Raw genomic sequence first — 16,241 nt, forward strand, 5'->3', positions numbered from 1 at the left:
TTGACATTGTAATGATCTAAACTGAATTCAAGTTGGCTGGCCTTTATTATATCCTTAGTGATGTGATATTACATGTCAACATGATGACTACAATTTATTCAGCCTACAGTAGCAAGTATCAGTGATAAACCCCTGATTACCATATTTTGAGCTCCCTGTATCTATATTTTTTGTTTGGATTTTCAACGGTATCCCTTCAGTTTTTTTTTTTTTTTAATGGAGATATAGTGTACATAACACTCACCTTTTTAGTGATTTTTTTAGTATGTAAATAATATTGTGCAACCATCACCACTTTCTAATTCCAGAATATTTTCATCATACCCCTAGCAACTATTTAATGCTGATTGACATTCTGCGTATTGGCTTATTTTGGGCATTTTATACACATGGGTTCCTAAATTAGCCTTTTGTGTCCAACCTACTTAGTTAGCATGATTTTGTCAGGGTTCTTCCATGTTGTACCACAAATCAGCACTTTATTCATTTTTATAGTTGAGTGATATTCCATTTTATGGATATATCACATTTTGCTTATCCACTTGTCAGTTGAACATTTGGTTTATTTCCACTTTTTGGCTATTATGAATAATGTAACAGTGAACACTTGTATAGATAGTATGCTTTCAATTCTCTTGGATATATGTCTACAGCTGAATTGCTGGGTCATACGATAACTGTATGTTTGTAATAACTTCTGTGAAACTCCCAAAAGGATTTCTAAAACACTGCATCATTTTGCATTCCCATCAGCAAAGTATAAGGATTCCAACTTCTCCATTCCTTGCCAATACTAACTATAATGTCTTTTTATTGTATCTATCTGTTCTTCAGTCTTAAATTTAAAAATCCAGTTAACCCATTATAATATCCTTTTTCATAATGAGTACTGACACTTCTAGATAACTGTCTGTGATTAAAGCTCTTCTCTCAACTGTTTTTATTAGTTTCAACAGCAAAAACAGTATATTATATTTATATTTTAATTATTATATTAGTTTATTAAGACATTATTCTGACTTAAGGGTAGTATCTGACTTAATTTTGCATCACACATAAAAACACATCAATCTGAAAGAATTATTAAATACCGAAGCCCTAGTTATTAAGTCTGGATTTGTAATTGGGTGCGTATGTCATCTTTGGCAAATTATATAAATTGTTCTTTGCCTCATTTTTGATATCTGTAAAATCAAGAAAATGCTAAACACTTGCCATGAAATTGTGGGAACTTCATCAGTCTGTTAATCTTCCACTGATTCTGTAAGTTAATACAACAAGAAGCCACAAACTTGGTGGCTTAAACAATACAAATGTATTATATTATTATAGATGAGTATTCTGACAAGAATCTCACTGAGTTAAAATCAAAGTATGAGCATACTGCATTCATTTGTACAGGTTATAAGTAAAATATATTCTTTGCTCTTTTTTGATTTTTCAAGACTTCCCACATTTCTTGGCTCATTATCACTGCCTGCCCATCCTTAATTTTCAAAGCCAGCAAGGGTAGATAGAGGCCTTTTTAGACTTTCCTTTCTCTGGATTTCTGACCACACCAGGAGACATTCTATACTTGAAAGAATTTGTAGTTACAGTGAGCCCACCCAAATAATATAGGATAATCTTTCCATCTCAAGATCCTTAATCTTAATTACATCTGCAAAGTCCCCTTTGCATGTATATTATTCTGTTTTCATACTGCTGATGAAGATATACCCAAAACTGGGCAATTTATAAAAGCGAGAAGTTTAATTGGACTCACAGTTCCACGTGGCTGGGGAAGCCTCAGAATCATGGCAGAAGGCAAGGAGGAGCAAGTCATGTCTTACATGGATGGCAGCAGGCAAAAAAAGAGCTTGTGCAGGGAAACTCCTGTTTTTTAAAACCATCAGATCTTGAGAGACTCATTCACTATCATGAGAACAGTGCAGGAAAGACCCACCTCTATGATTCAATCACCTACCATGACAGATGAGAATTGTGGGAGTTACGATCCAAGATGAGATATGGGTGGGGACACAGCCAAACCATATCACCATGTAAGGTAACATATTCATGGGGTCTGGGGATTGGGTTGTGAACATTTTTGCAGTACCATTTTTTGCCTATCATAATGAGATTATGTACATCTCATGACAAATACAGATCCAACACCTGGTTAATTCTGGATATATAGTAATATTTTTATTATTTAAAATAGATACTGCATGATAAAATGACAAAGAATTATACTTCAAAAATGGCAAAGAGATGGATAACCAAATCTGAGAAGCTATACATAAACATATAATTATTATTATTCCTACAAAATAATTTCTCTCATGGAATATTAGTTCAGTCAGGTAGCCTTCTATGTGCCAGATGAATTTCTTGGTACGAAGCCATTAAAATATGTTCATTATCAGCCACAATTGTTTCACCTTTCCTCTGGATGGGCAGCCAAGATATCTCAGTGCCATTTGGATAGATTTCATTTTTGTAAGCTAATCATCACAATTCATACTTAAAACTGAAGAAACATCAAACAGACATAAAGGAAAATATTATTGCTATTCCTACTATTTTAAGAAGTAGATTATTGGCTCTGTCCTCTGTGATGAATCATATTTTTCTTTTATTAATTCACATCAATATCTGTAATTTCTGGATCTCTAACATTTGATGCATACCTATAGCTTTCTCTTGAAATGGGTATAGTAGGCAATAGTTTTTAGGGAACAGAGACATTACTTTCAAAGTTTTAAAGTTCTGTGTTACAAAGTATGAAATCATTCTAGTTACTCTCTTGCCTGTCTGCTGCACACACACACAGAAGCAAACATTAATACTTCCTTCAAAATAGGAGCAATGGCAGAAATTTTACTCATCGACAACTTTTGAGATGAAAAAGTATTAAGTAGAATTAATCTAGTAAATGTTATTTGTCTTAAAAATAGCAATCACTGCCACTACCACCGTAATAAACAGTTTTCTGCTAATAAAGTCTCATGTGCCACAGGAAAATCAAATGCTATCTAGATGGTGGAGACTGGAGGCAAAGCAAATTACTTTATTAATAACACTAGAAATGTCAATTTCTACTTTAAGATGAGCTTTTCTCTTCCGTAGCTTTTGCCCAAGGGAATTAATTATGAAATTAGGACTGGCCATGCTGTATCAATTCCTGTTTCTTTGATCAAAAACATTCAAATACAGGTTTGTTGAATGGTAAGTGCTTCTTGATTTTTTGGGCAATTCTGGCCCAGGTTGAGCTGGAACTTTCAACCAATGCCACCAAATTATCAGTGAAATAACTGTATTGTCAAAAATGGCTGCAAAGGATGTTTTCCCCATTTTCTGGGCATTTTCAAAATATTTCTAAAATCTTTGTCAGTATTTGCCAAATTCATAATATGTTCTGGTAGAAATGTAGCCAGAGGTATTTTAAGCAAATACTAATTAAGGACTATTTATATGTCAGTGATCAAAACAAAGGAAGATAAAGTTGGCGTTTAATGATGATATGACACATTTATATACTACCTTTTCTTGAGAAGATCAAAACAGATAAGCATGAAGTTTAAGTATCTGTTTAACGCTGAGACTTGGAATTGGGCACACAAGACTTTGAACTATCTAGATGGGGACAAGGAGTTTTGTGTATTTATTTACCTTGCACATGTGACACCACAGGAACAGGCTTGTTTAATTTTGGCAGGGAAAAAGTGTATAACTAGGGGTGAACTGATACAGAGAAACATAGAGCCTCAGTTCAGGTACTGTTTGCCTCTGAAATCATGGTTGCTACATGATGTTCCATCCTTCACTAACAATCTCCGAAATAAATTAAGGATTTCCTTCCTTCAAGAAAAGAATGCTATAATCCACACTCCTTGTAAATTAGCAAAGAAGTTTCTGCCAAAGGCTGAGTTTCTGAAATGTTTTAGTCACAAGATGTAAATCAAAGAACAAAGGAGAAGAAATCATATAAAACTGCGAATGCCACATTTACTGTTGGAGTCAAGCTGAAGGGATGATAAGACCTTAGAAAGCTTAAAGAGAAGATGTGTGTTCCTCTCTCCACTGCTTTTTCAGTTGGTTATTGACAACCTACTTTCAACATGGAAAGTAAGTAAAATCAGAGAAAAGGAAGCAAGGAAAAAAAATAATAAACTCCCAATACAAGAACAAAGTAGCATTAATATTTTCTTAGATTTTGTTCTCTCTTTCTCTCAAATTAGTTTGTAAATTTTGTTTTAATATTATTTCAAATTTATAGAATGTTTACAAAAAGCATACATAAATTCCCTGATACTCAAATCCAAATTCATCAACTGTTAAATACTGCTCCATTTACCATATCACTCTTACTTTCTCTTAAACACATGCATGTACACACACACACACACACACACACACACACACGTAATCTAGCTATTCATACATAATTATTTGTTATTACATATGTATGAGAACATGTTATTTTTTCTGAACCAGTTGGGAGCCAATTAAATACATCATGTCTTTACTGCCAAATATCTATAAAAATCAAGCACTTGAACATCTTTCCTTGAGGACTTGATTAGTCAGCCACTTGGAGAAAAGAAATTAAACAGTAAACAGGGTCATCTTAAGATTAAAATTAAAATAGAGGGTGATTTACAGTCAGAAGAATTATTTTTCCTAACATATATGGAAGAAAGAATGAGGATTCTTAAATGCTGTAACTCCTAAAGCACTGACCATTACCTAAACTACATTTTCAATAACACATACTCTTCTGGAAGCTTCATCCACTGTTGGTGGAGATGTAAACTAATACAACCACTATGGAGAAAAATTTGGAGACTCCTCAAAAAACAAAAACGTAGCTACCATATGACCCAGCAATCCCATTCTTAAGTATATACCCCAAAGCAAGAAAATCAATGTATCAAAGAGACATCTGCACTCCCATGTTTACTGCAGTACTGTTCACAATTGCCAAGGTTTGGAGGCAACCTAACTGTCCATCAACAGATGAATGAATAAAGGAAATGTGGTCCATATACACGATGGAGTACTACTTAGACATAAAAAAAGAATGAGATCCTGTCATTTGCAACAACATGGATGGAACTGGAGGTCATTATATTAAGTAAAATAAGCCAGGCACAGAAAGGCAAACATCACATGTTTTCACTCCTCTGTGGGAGCTAAAATTTAAAACAATTGAACTCACGGAGATAGAGAGTAGAAGGATGATTACTGGAGACTAGGAAAGGTAGTTGCAGGGTCGAGAGGTAGGGGGATTGATGGCTACAAAAAATAGAATAAATGAGACATAGTATTTGCTAGCACAACACAGTGGCTATAGGAAAAAATAATTGTTCATTTAAAAATAACTAAAAGGGCACAATTGGATTGTTTGAAACACAAAAGATAAATGCTTGAGATGAGGGACACTTACCCTGATGTGATTATTACCCATTGCACATCAGTATAAATATATCTCATGTAACTCGGTTACATGAAATTAGCCATGACATGGGTATACTTAGGAGTTATCTACTATGCACACACAAAAATCAAAAATAAGAAGTAAAAAGAATATACTCTTTTGATGAATAAATAAAACATTTCCAGCTGCCTCTTACTTTCCCTCTCTCTCTTTATATATAATCTCCTGATTTATTTTGTTAAGATAATGAATGAAAGTTTATTATACAAGTATAAATAATAAAATAGGGCATAAAATATTGAAAAAAGTACTCTACAGTACCACACCCTAGAAATAAGTTTTACATGATATGGTAACCTTATATAATATAGATGTATATGTTCACACTATATATGAATCTTTTCATATTTTAACTTAAAATGTCAACAGTATTATAACATACATGTTACTCTCTAAAATGTTTTTTATTAAGATTTTATATTTTTATGTTAAAGTATATAGAACATCCTAATCTTCTTTAAAAATTATATTGCGTTCTATCATGTGAATGAACGCAGTTCATAGTTTCCTTAATTTTCTATTGATGATTATTGAGATCATTTGCAAATTGTACCTTTTTCTTTATTATCAAGAAACTTGCAATCACTATGCTGGTATATGTCTTTTCTCTGATTATGCTTCCAAAGCAGAAACAGTAAATATAATTGGGAGGTTGTTGTTATTGATTTAAGCTTGTGCTATACAAGTAAATAATAGGCAGTATATCAGATGACAGTAGAGACAGGGCAATACACATTATTCTATATTTAGATTTGTACTTATAAGGATGAGATCATAAGACTCATAAGACAATAGTCTAGTTGGAGGGCTAGGAATTATCTCTGTGATCATCAATCAAGAGAATAACGGTATTGATAGTGATGGTGACTTTTACTGAAAGCTTAGGATATGCCAGTCAGTGAGTTAAATCACCTTACATCTCTATTAGGTAAATGATATTATTATGCTCATTTTGAAAATGGAAAAATTAAAGTGAATTAACTCAAGTCACATAGTGGAATCCATTTTCAGAGCAAGAATTTAGTTTTATTATGTATAATCTCATAAGAAACATAACAATGTAAGTAGAAAGGGCATTGATTAGAAATCTCTGCTGCCCATATCCTTACTGAGGTTGACCTCTAATTACTGAAATTACTTTGGCCACTATATTATTTATTTATTTATGTATTTATTTGAGATGGAGTTTTGCTCTTGTTGCCCAGGCTAGAGTGCAATGGCGAGATCTCGGCTCACTGCAACCTCAGTCTCTCAGGTTCAAGGGATTCTCCTGCCTCAGCCTTCTGAGTAGCTGAGATTACAGGCGCCTGACACTATACCTGGCTAATTTGTTTGTATTTTTAGTAGAGATGGGTTTGTCCATGTCAGTCAGGCTGGTCTCAAATCCCCAACCTCAGGTGATCTGCCTGCCTCAGCCTCCCAAAGTGCTAGTATTTTAGGATTGAGCCACCACACCAGGCCTGGTCACTATAATAATGAATGGCATCACGTGAAATGAAAACAACTCCAGGCTCTATGTCAGGGCTCCTCAGACTCTTTACCTCAGCAAACATCCAATTCAAGGTGTTATTTTGCAATTTACATGAGTTTATATGTATTAAAATGCTTTGTAATACATTAAATTACAAAGTGAGAAAATAGTAAGAGGTGATACATGCCATGTGGAACTATGAGTTCCACCAGCCATGGAACTCCTCAGCCATGTGAAACTGTGAGTCAGTTAAACATCTTTCCTTTATAAATAACCCAGTCCCAGGTATATCTTTATTAGCAGCATGAGAATAAACTCATACAAGTCTCTTACTTATATCTGAATACATGAAGCCTTAAATATAGGTAGGTAGAAGAACAACGTATTGGATATCTGAATCATTATTCAAACTTTCTTTTACATATACTTTAAAAAATACATAAATTGTTTTAAAAAATTTGTGGTACATACTAAGTTTATATATATATATATATATATATATATATATATATATATATATACACACACATACACACACACACACACACACATATATATATATAGATCTCTCTCTCTCTCTCTCTCTCTCTCTATATATATATATATATATATATATACACACACACACACACACACACACACATATATAGTACCTGAGATATTTTTATACAGGCATGAAATGTGAAATAAGCATATCATGGAGAATGGGACATCAATCCCCCTCAAGTATTTACCCTTTGAGTTACAAATAATGAATTACATTCTCTAAGTTACTTAAAATATACAATTAAGTTATTTACCATTTAAGGAATTTTCCAATCAACCAATAATGACTGATGCCATTTTTTTAAAAAAAGCAAAATGTATGTATTATAAAATTCCACAAAACCACTTAGATATTCCAGTCAAAATATTTGATTCACTGTTGATTTCTTTTCTCAACTCCCACAGTTGCAGGGTCCAGTATGGTTAGTGTTTTAACTCAGAAGTTTCTCTTAAATCTGTCCCTTCTTTTCTACCTTAAGAATTCTATACTGATGACAGAAGATGAAGAGTATTCTCCCCCTCTTAGGGGGGACACAGATAAACTACATAATTTGAGGTAGGAATAAGGTAAAGGGTATGGTCTCAAATTAAGAAATGTGATGGTTGAAGCTGGTAGAAAAGAAAGAAACTTCTCTAAGCAACTTCCCAAGTCCTTCTCAGGGTCTCCAGGTGAGGAAGGGCAAAAAGCCTGAAAATATTAGGCATGGACTTGTGTGAAGTTTGTTGTTTTAAATTCTCAGTACTTGTTATCTATCACTGGTAGCATATATACAGAATCAATGAAAATACATCAAGTTCAGGGGAAATGTATTTTAGAAAAATGTATTTTAGAAAAATGTATTTTAGGATATGAAACTGCCTCTCTTTGTCCACATGTATATTTATATCTCTATATTTCTAATTCTTACCTTTCATTTCTCTAATTGTTTGTTGATTTGCTTTTTTATGCTGCTGTTATAGTATTAATAGTAAATATATTGCTACTTTGAGCTGCAATAATATTTTTGGAGCTGGAAAATAGGGGGCAACATCAAAAGAACTGATAAAAGCAAACTGAGTAATCACCCTAATGCTTTGGCTTATTTCCCTAATCTAAATACAGAAAGCAAGTCCTTTAAAGGATGAGAAGTAAAAACATGAGAGGAACTTTCCATGGACTCTCTTTTTATCAGCCCCATTTTATCTGTTGGCTATTTATATTTCTGCTCATTGCAGCATCAAGAAGCTGCAGTTTGGGGAAATGAATCCTTTAAAATGCACTTGGGAATCGCTCAAACTTGATTTTACACATACAAACATCAGCAAACTTTTCAGGTAAGAGCAAATTAATATTGCTACCAAAATAACAAAAATAACATTTTCCAACAAATAATAAAATAAATTTCCCATTTTCACAAAAACAGAGTTTTAGCCGTAACTGTCAGTTATGTCTGGAAGAGAACATTGAGAATAACTTCTTGATTTTGATTTTTGTCTCTAGTCAGAGCTGTGAACTTTTCCTATCTGCATGGATCTTCTTTGAGTTGCTATGGCAATACCTACTGTTCCCTTCTGTGTGCTTGCTAAGTTCTCTGCAAGGAGCTTAGAAGCATGCGTTTGTCAGGAGATTGTGCAAAGGAGTGGTGGAAAAGAAAGATAAAGAGAAGAAAAACAGGTAGAGGTGGTGGAGGAAGAATATCTGTGTCTCAATTATTCTCAAAATAATTTTATTGAAATTAGTTTTCAGGAAAAAAATTAAAAATGAAACAAAACCAAAACATTTCATTTGTTTTGGTTAATTTGAATTTTCCTGGAAGGAATTTTAAACACTGTGTCAATGCCAATGATTATTTTAAAAATATATTTAAAGGATATACAAAAGTAATATTTACATAACCTAATTTTCTGATTGAGTCTACAGATCCTATTTATCTTCTGTGTGTTTTACTTCAACAGAAATAAAATTAGGCCTTTAAAGAAATCCTGCCTAAGCATCTGCTTACTCTTTTATCCCCTTCATTACCCACAAAGGGTGCTCATTTGATTCTCTTTTGTTCTCTTCTCATTGCTTTTAGAAACTGGCTGCAGTTGTAGCAGGGGCACACCCAAGGTGAGCAGACGCTTGAACAATCCTACAGCTGCAGCTCTGGGATACGCCAGGCCATCTGTCACAGGATGGTGCCTCATCCCTCTAGAAGAGGCTTGATAAGACTGTAGCTAAGAGAGTGTGGTACAGGTATGGGACATTCTAATTCCATAAGAAAATGTGTGATTTATCACAAGGCTATAAATTACATACATAAGAATCTTTAGATTGTTTCTCCAATTTAGTATCTACTAGGTGTCTATTACAGCTCAAATGAGAATAGAATGGTTATAATTCTATGTCATTCCAGTCAGGTGTCTTGTATAGAGAAAAGGAAGACAAATCAAAAGCAGAGGAACTGTGACTAGCTCTACTCATAGACTTTAATTATAGACAGCATTCTATTTGTGCCTCCCAAAACAGGAGGCATTTCCAGTTTTGGACATACAATTGAAAGAGTAAAAAGAGCGAAATAAAGAAGGAGAATAAGCTCATTAACAGACCACTAAGAAACATGAGGGAATAATTTATTTCTTGATTTTGTATTGTGTAGAAGCAAATAAATTTTACTGAAAAAAAATGTTTGAGTCAGTTCTACCATTTAGAGTTCTGAGAATTTCACCTTTATTATCTTAGAAAAAAAAAAAAACTCGCTAGTTAATTTGGGACCTAATAAAGAGAAAAATTTTCTAAAAAACAGGCTTATTTATCTACTTTTAAAGGAAGAGTGATCTTTCTCTATCTAAAAACGCCATTTTTATGATGGAAACCTAAGAAGAAAAAAGAGATAATGAGAATGATCCCTGAGAAAGATGAGCTGAACGCTTAAATGACTTTTGTCGCAAATCACTTATTTGTACATCCTCTCCTGTTTTCGTTATTTCTGAAACATAACAAAATCGTATTTTCTGAAATGTGAACACCAGATTTTGAAACTATAAATGAGAGAAAATTGTTCAAAAACTTTTTTTCTTTCCTGAACAAATACCTTTCAGCATATCATAAAATCATTAAACCTTTGAAAATAAGCTAAGCCTAAAAAAAAAAAATTCCTCCTGGATTGAATGCATAATATAAACAAGTATGTTTTACTTCCCCCATGTGTAAGAAATACTTTTTGCCCAAATTGTTCAATGGCATGACAAAACTCCATTTGTGTATGAATATATAAAATAGAAGCATCTACTAAATTCAAATAATCATCAGTGATTTATTAGGAAGAACTTATTGCTTAGATGTTTCAGATATGAATTTGTCTTTCCATTATTCTATTATCCAAATTTTCTAACTAATCATTTGTTAGTTTTCTGTTTTTTCCTTATTTAAAAATGTAATAGGTTGTTTATGGCAGCAAAACAACAACCCTGTAAAAGAATCATTCACAATTGTAATACAAAGACACTGTGATGTATTTTTTAAATATGATTGTAGAAAATGAAATGAACTGCAAAATAAAAAGAAGACAGTATGTGAAAAAGCAGACAGCCCTGGAAATCTTATACAAAAGGAATCATTTATCATGTGGGTAACACAGAGACTACGCTTTCATTGACACCATGACAACTATATGCCTAGCATATTGATTGAAGTCTCCAGATCCTGTGACTTTCTGGTGGAAAAGTCCAGAAACTCTCAAAAAGGTACCTCTATGATGTGGGGGCAGTAGGTATAAGGTAACAAAATAAATTCAGAGAGGAGAATGGCTGGCGTGCTGTGTATTTCCACTAAACTTTATGTGGCCAGGCGCAGTGGCTTATGCCTGTAATCCCAGCACTTTAGGAGGCACAGGCAGGCGGATCACAAGGTCAAGAGATTGAGACCATTCTGGCCAACATGGTGAAACCCCCATCTCTACTAAAATACAAAAATTAGCTGGGCGTGGTGGCATGTGCCTGTAGTCCCAGCTACTCAGAAGGCTGAGTCAGGAGAATTGCTTGAAGCCAGGAGGTGGAGGCTGCAGTGAGCCAAGATCGTGCCACTGCACTCCAGCCTGGCACCTGGCAAAAGAGCTAGACCCTGTCTCAAAAAAAAAAAAAAAAAAAAATACGCATCCATCAAAAATGAAGAGTTCACGTCCTTTGTAGGGACATGGATGAACCTGGAAACCATTGTTCTCAGCAAACTGACACAAAAGGAGAAAATCAAACACCGCATGTTCTCACTCATAGGCGGGTGTTGAACAATGAGAACACATGGACACAGGGAGGGGAGCACTACACGCTGGGGTCCATTGGGGGAAAATGGGGGAGGGACGGGGAGGTGGGGAGGTGGGAAGAGGTAGCATGGGGAGAAATGACAGATACAGGTGAGGGGAAGGAAGGCAGCAAACCACACTGCCATGTGTGTACCTATGCAACAATCTTGCATGTTCTTCACATGTACCCCAAAACCTAAAATGCAATTAAAAAAAAATTTATGTACAGCCCACTCTAAATCAGACCACTCCTTAAACACGTGGATTTTTTTATGATGATATACATTCTGCATGGTTGATGCCCCTTCATCAGTCATACAGGGTGTGTGTGTGTGTGTGTGTGTGTGTGTGTGTGTGTGTATACACACATGCTCAGTCATAAGATAATTCACTATTACAGGATGGATATGTATCTTTGTCTCTCTTTCTCTCTCTCTCTCCATCCTGTAATAATAAATTATCCTATGACTGAGCATGTCATCTATCATCTACCTACCTAACTACCTACCTACCTATATATCTCAATGAAAAGGAACCAGTATTGAATTTCCTCTCTGTTTCTTCATTGGGCTTTGTTGTTTCCCAGGCAAGACAGACAGATGTCACCATGAAAATAATGAAAAAAATCCACTGGACCTATCTTTCAGGGATGGCTACTCATGTTTAAGGTCTAGGGCATGGCTTCACTATGAAAGACCTATTATTTTAAAAGTAACTCATTGAATTTGTTTCCAAGGATCGTGTCCTTGCATTGTAGAATGGTATTATAAATTTAGTTTAATCAGAGACTTTTCTTTGACTTCTAGGCAGATGTGGTTTGTAATAAGAAACATGTTAACTATGAATTTTAATTTATTTAAACATTGTGTGATTTGATATTTGTACGTTGTTCCTCAAAGACTAACAGATTTGGAGGTAAATGATGTTGAGAGATGTGTCACAACTTAGGGGAGTTTGCAGTGGGCACTTGCCAGAGATAGATATAGAGGGCTTGGCATTCAAAATGTAGATGGCTGGCATAATGCAAGCTATGATGAATGCATGATTGATTTAATGACCACATCATTGTTCTTATCAATTTTCCTATAATCCGGTGATTAAGTTAGGCACCATATTCTGATGACCATTGGTAGAGGTTTTCTCTGACATTATTTGAACTTTTTCAATGTTAATAGTTTTTTCCTCCTATTGTTGCCACAAACATTATGAGATCTACTCAAGGGTAGAAATGTCTATTCATTACTGAATATGCTAAAGACTATTATAAAGAGGAGTTAGAAAGGAAAAAAACCTTCATCATTTGAGAGTGGCTAGAGTTTGGCCCAGCTGCCTTTGACGAATAGAAGATTTTCCCTTAGGACAAAGCTTTATTTTTATTTAGAAAAATGCTTTTTCAAGTGTGAAAAAGCTGTGCCTTAGAGCACTGTGCAGAGAAAAAAAAAAAGAAGAAAAAGAATAATTAAAGAAAGATATATTTTATTCAGCAAAAGGAGGAAATCATGTGTAAATTTTAGCTGGCAGGTCAAAGGATTGAAGGATATAAGAACTAGAATGAGGAAAGTTTGATGCTGGTTACATATTGAAATTAACAAAAGGAACTGCAAAAAAAGACTTATTGGTTCTACTTCCCAAAGATTCTCATTTAGTATGAGTGGCCTTGCATAACAACATTTTTATAAAGCATTTCCCGTGATTCCAATTCTCATCCAGGAAACACTAGAGAGGTGACCATGTTTGTCCCAGGATGGGTGTCACGGGGAAGATGGACAGTAACAAATTCCCAAGAGTAGAAATAGGAGCTTGAAAATATTTAAACTTAAATTATTTGCTGTTCTAGGTATTTCATCCTTCCTCTGTGTTAATGTCCCTACTTTGGTGAACTGTGTCACATGTATCCATCTTGTACTGATGGGATTTTGGGGAATGGGAATGAGGGTCCAGTCCTGGTGAGAAGTGATGCTCAAAAGAGTAGCAATTGCCAACGATGAAATAAGAATCTGCAGAGGTCAGTTATTAGGAAAAAGACCTATTCAGAAGAATGCAGGGTGCTTGATATGCCTCAGGAATCTTGTTGAGGTTGTGGGTTTCACACTAAATGTGGCTTGGGGTCTCAGGATTTATTATTTGGAAATAATTATCTCAAATGGCTGAGGACTTGGAGTTCACGTCTTGATAGTGTCAAGATTCATGGGATATGTGGACTTCAAAATTTGTTAGGAGGGTAGATCTCATCTCAAGCCTTCTATGTACCTATATATATACATACACATATGTACACCCCCAAAACAAAAAGAAAAATGAAAGAGCACAAGGAAGCTTTGGGAAGTGTTGGATATGTCTATTTTCTTGATTGTGGTGATGATAGCATGTATGTTTGCTTATGTCCAAACTCATTACATTTGAAATTAAGTATGTGTGTTCTCTGTTTATCAGTTATGCCTCCACAAAGCTGATAATATTAACAAAGTCAGTTTGTGTTTAATAAAAATTTGATATACCTGTTCAGTGAGATTAGTAACCACCTTGAATAATCCTTATTTGAATCCAAACTTCCAGCCTTTTAGTAGCCATGTGATCTTGAGCAGGCTAATTCTTCTCAGTTTTCATCTGTTACATGGGGATAACTTGTGCATTTCAGGTTAGAAATGAAATTAAAATTTAGGCCAGCAGTTTTCTTCTCAGAAATTTATCTCAAGGAAATAAGCACTTAGGTATGCAAAAATATTTGCATAATGAAGTTACTGATGCATTGTTTATTATAGCAAAAAATGAGAACTTTTAATATTTTAAATGCTCAATAGAAGATATGCTAAGCAAATTGTAGGTCAATAACATAATGAAATGCTCTGTATTTATGAATAACTGTGCACATCGTATTTACTGACAAAGTATCCATGTTGCTTCCCATGTTGTTAAATGAAAAAAGATTAGGAAATTGTTCAATCCCGTGTGTGTGTGTGTGTGTGTGTGTGTGTGTGTGTGTGTGTGTGTGTGTATACGCATGTACACAGAAAACTATCTGAAAGAGATATACAGAAATTAAAATCTAATCATTTGTCAGTTTTATATCATTTTTCTTTTTTTAATTTCATAGGTTAAGGCAGCAGAACAACAACCCAGCAACAAACTATTCAGAAATAAATTAATAAATTAGCATATTTTATGAAATGTGATTGGGGAAGATGTGAGTTTCTCTAGGTAATAAAATTTTGTTGAGTTGTTTTTCTTCCACATTTATTTTATATGGCCTGTTTTTAAAAACAATGAACATGACTATTATTTCTATAATCAAAAGAAACATTGAAATATTCATATCTAAAAACTACGTGTGTGTGTGTGTGTGTGTGTGTGTGTGTGTGTGTGCATGTGTGTGTAACATCAACACCAGGCAAGACATGAGACCTCTCAATATATATTTTATTATTATCAGACCTAACTAGTAAATAGGAAAATAATTTACCAACCTATCAACACGTGGAAATAATGACATTAACACATCACACAGATTTTAAGGGTGTGCTAGCAAACTTGCAGCCATAAAATTTAAATAAATGGGTATCATTTGAATAGTATGACTCTGTATTTCTTTTTGTCTAGAAAAATAAAATTTCGATTTTTACTGTACTGAAAACAGCATAGTTAAGAAATATTTCAAATCCATCTTTACATTTTCCGATATACACTAGATTTTCATGAGGAATCATAATAATACAATTTTCAGACGGCATTGTAAAGGGTTGGTGTCGTGGTTACACTGCGCTGAGTCATGAGATAATTCACGATTACAGTTGCTGCACACAGTGTCAGGAGTGCCTGTGTAGCCTTTCTATATTTGAGCTCCATGTGTACTCACTGAAGAAACCAGCCTTCTAAAAGAAACCAGCCTCCTTGTGCTCATCCCACAGTTGCCACAAACTTTGGAAATGGCATGAGAGGGAATGGTAGCTTCTTAACTGTGTGATGGCTAAGGCTGAAGAGGGATGAATATGAAAGAAAGTGGCTGGCTGCACCTTCATCTGGCAGACTTTTTTTCAGATGACAGGGCTTGAAGTCGAGGCTCTACAATCACAGTCTACTTTTCTCAAAACTGCATCTCCGGGCAGGAGGCCCAATGGTGATTCATCTTGCATTCATCAAAACAGTAAGAAACCAGAAAAAACATGTAACATGGAATCTGTGTCTGAGTCCACATGCTGTTTGAGGGTTCATATAACAGGTAAATTCTTAGACTCTATGTGGGAACATTTCTTCTGAGGTGGCTAATGCACTGATTTTTCATTTTAGGGGTTCTTACTTTGAAATAACCAATTGAAAGGTAGTTAAGGTAATTCAGAGGATATAAATTAAGAGTCTTTAAGTTTGACTGCAATTATCATCTGGAAATCTTTTTATAAATACATATTTGAATACTGCTGATTTTTATGGCCTAGTGAAGCCTCCCTGAATGAGAGTCTCCTGGGGTGGGGCTCAGAGATAGTTATTT

At 34.5% G+C, this 16,241-nt stretch overlaps 1 protein-coding gene and 1 long non-coding RNA gene across 2 annotated transcripts in view; one reads left to right on the forward strand and one right to left on the reverse strand.

Moving 5' to 3' along the window:
• The window catches only part of SLC8A1 (solute carrier family 8 member A1), a 517,065-nt gene that overhangs the window by 489,432 nt on the left and 11,392 nt on the right, over positions 1–16,241 (reverse strand). The gene's annotated exons all lie outside the window — the stretch shown is intronic.
• LOC141580276 (uncharacterized) lies at positions 8,724–11,267 on the forward strand. The gene is made up of 4 exons (XR_012512455.1): positions 8,724–8,813; positions 8,980–9,153; positions 9,554–9,714; positions 10,996–11,267. It is a non-coding gene; the product is annotated as an uncharacterized LOC141580276 (long non-coding RNA).

This window comes from Saimiri boliviensis, chromosome 1 (genome assembly GCF_048565385.1).
Source record: "Saimiri boliviensis isolate mSaiBol1 chromosome 1, mSaiBol1.pri, whole genome shotgun sequence".
Lineage (NCBI taxonomy): Eukaryota > Metazoa > Chordata > Mammalia > Primates > Cebidae > Saimiri > Saimiri boliviensis.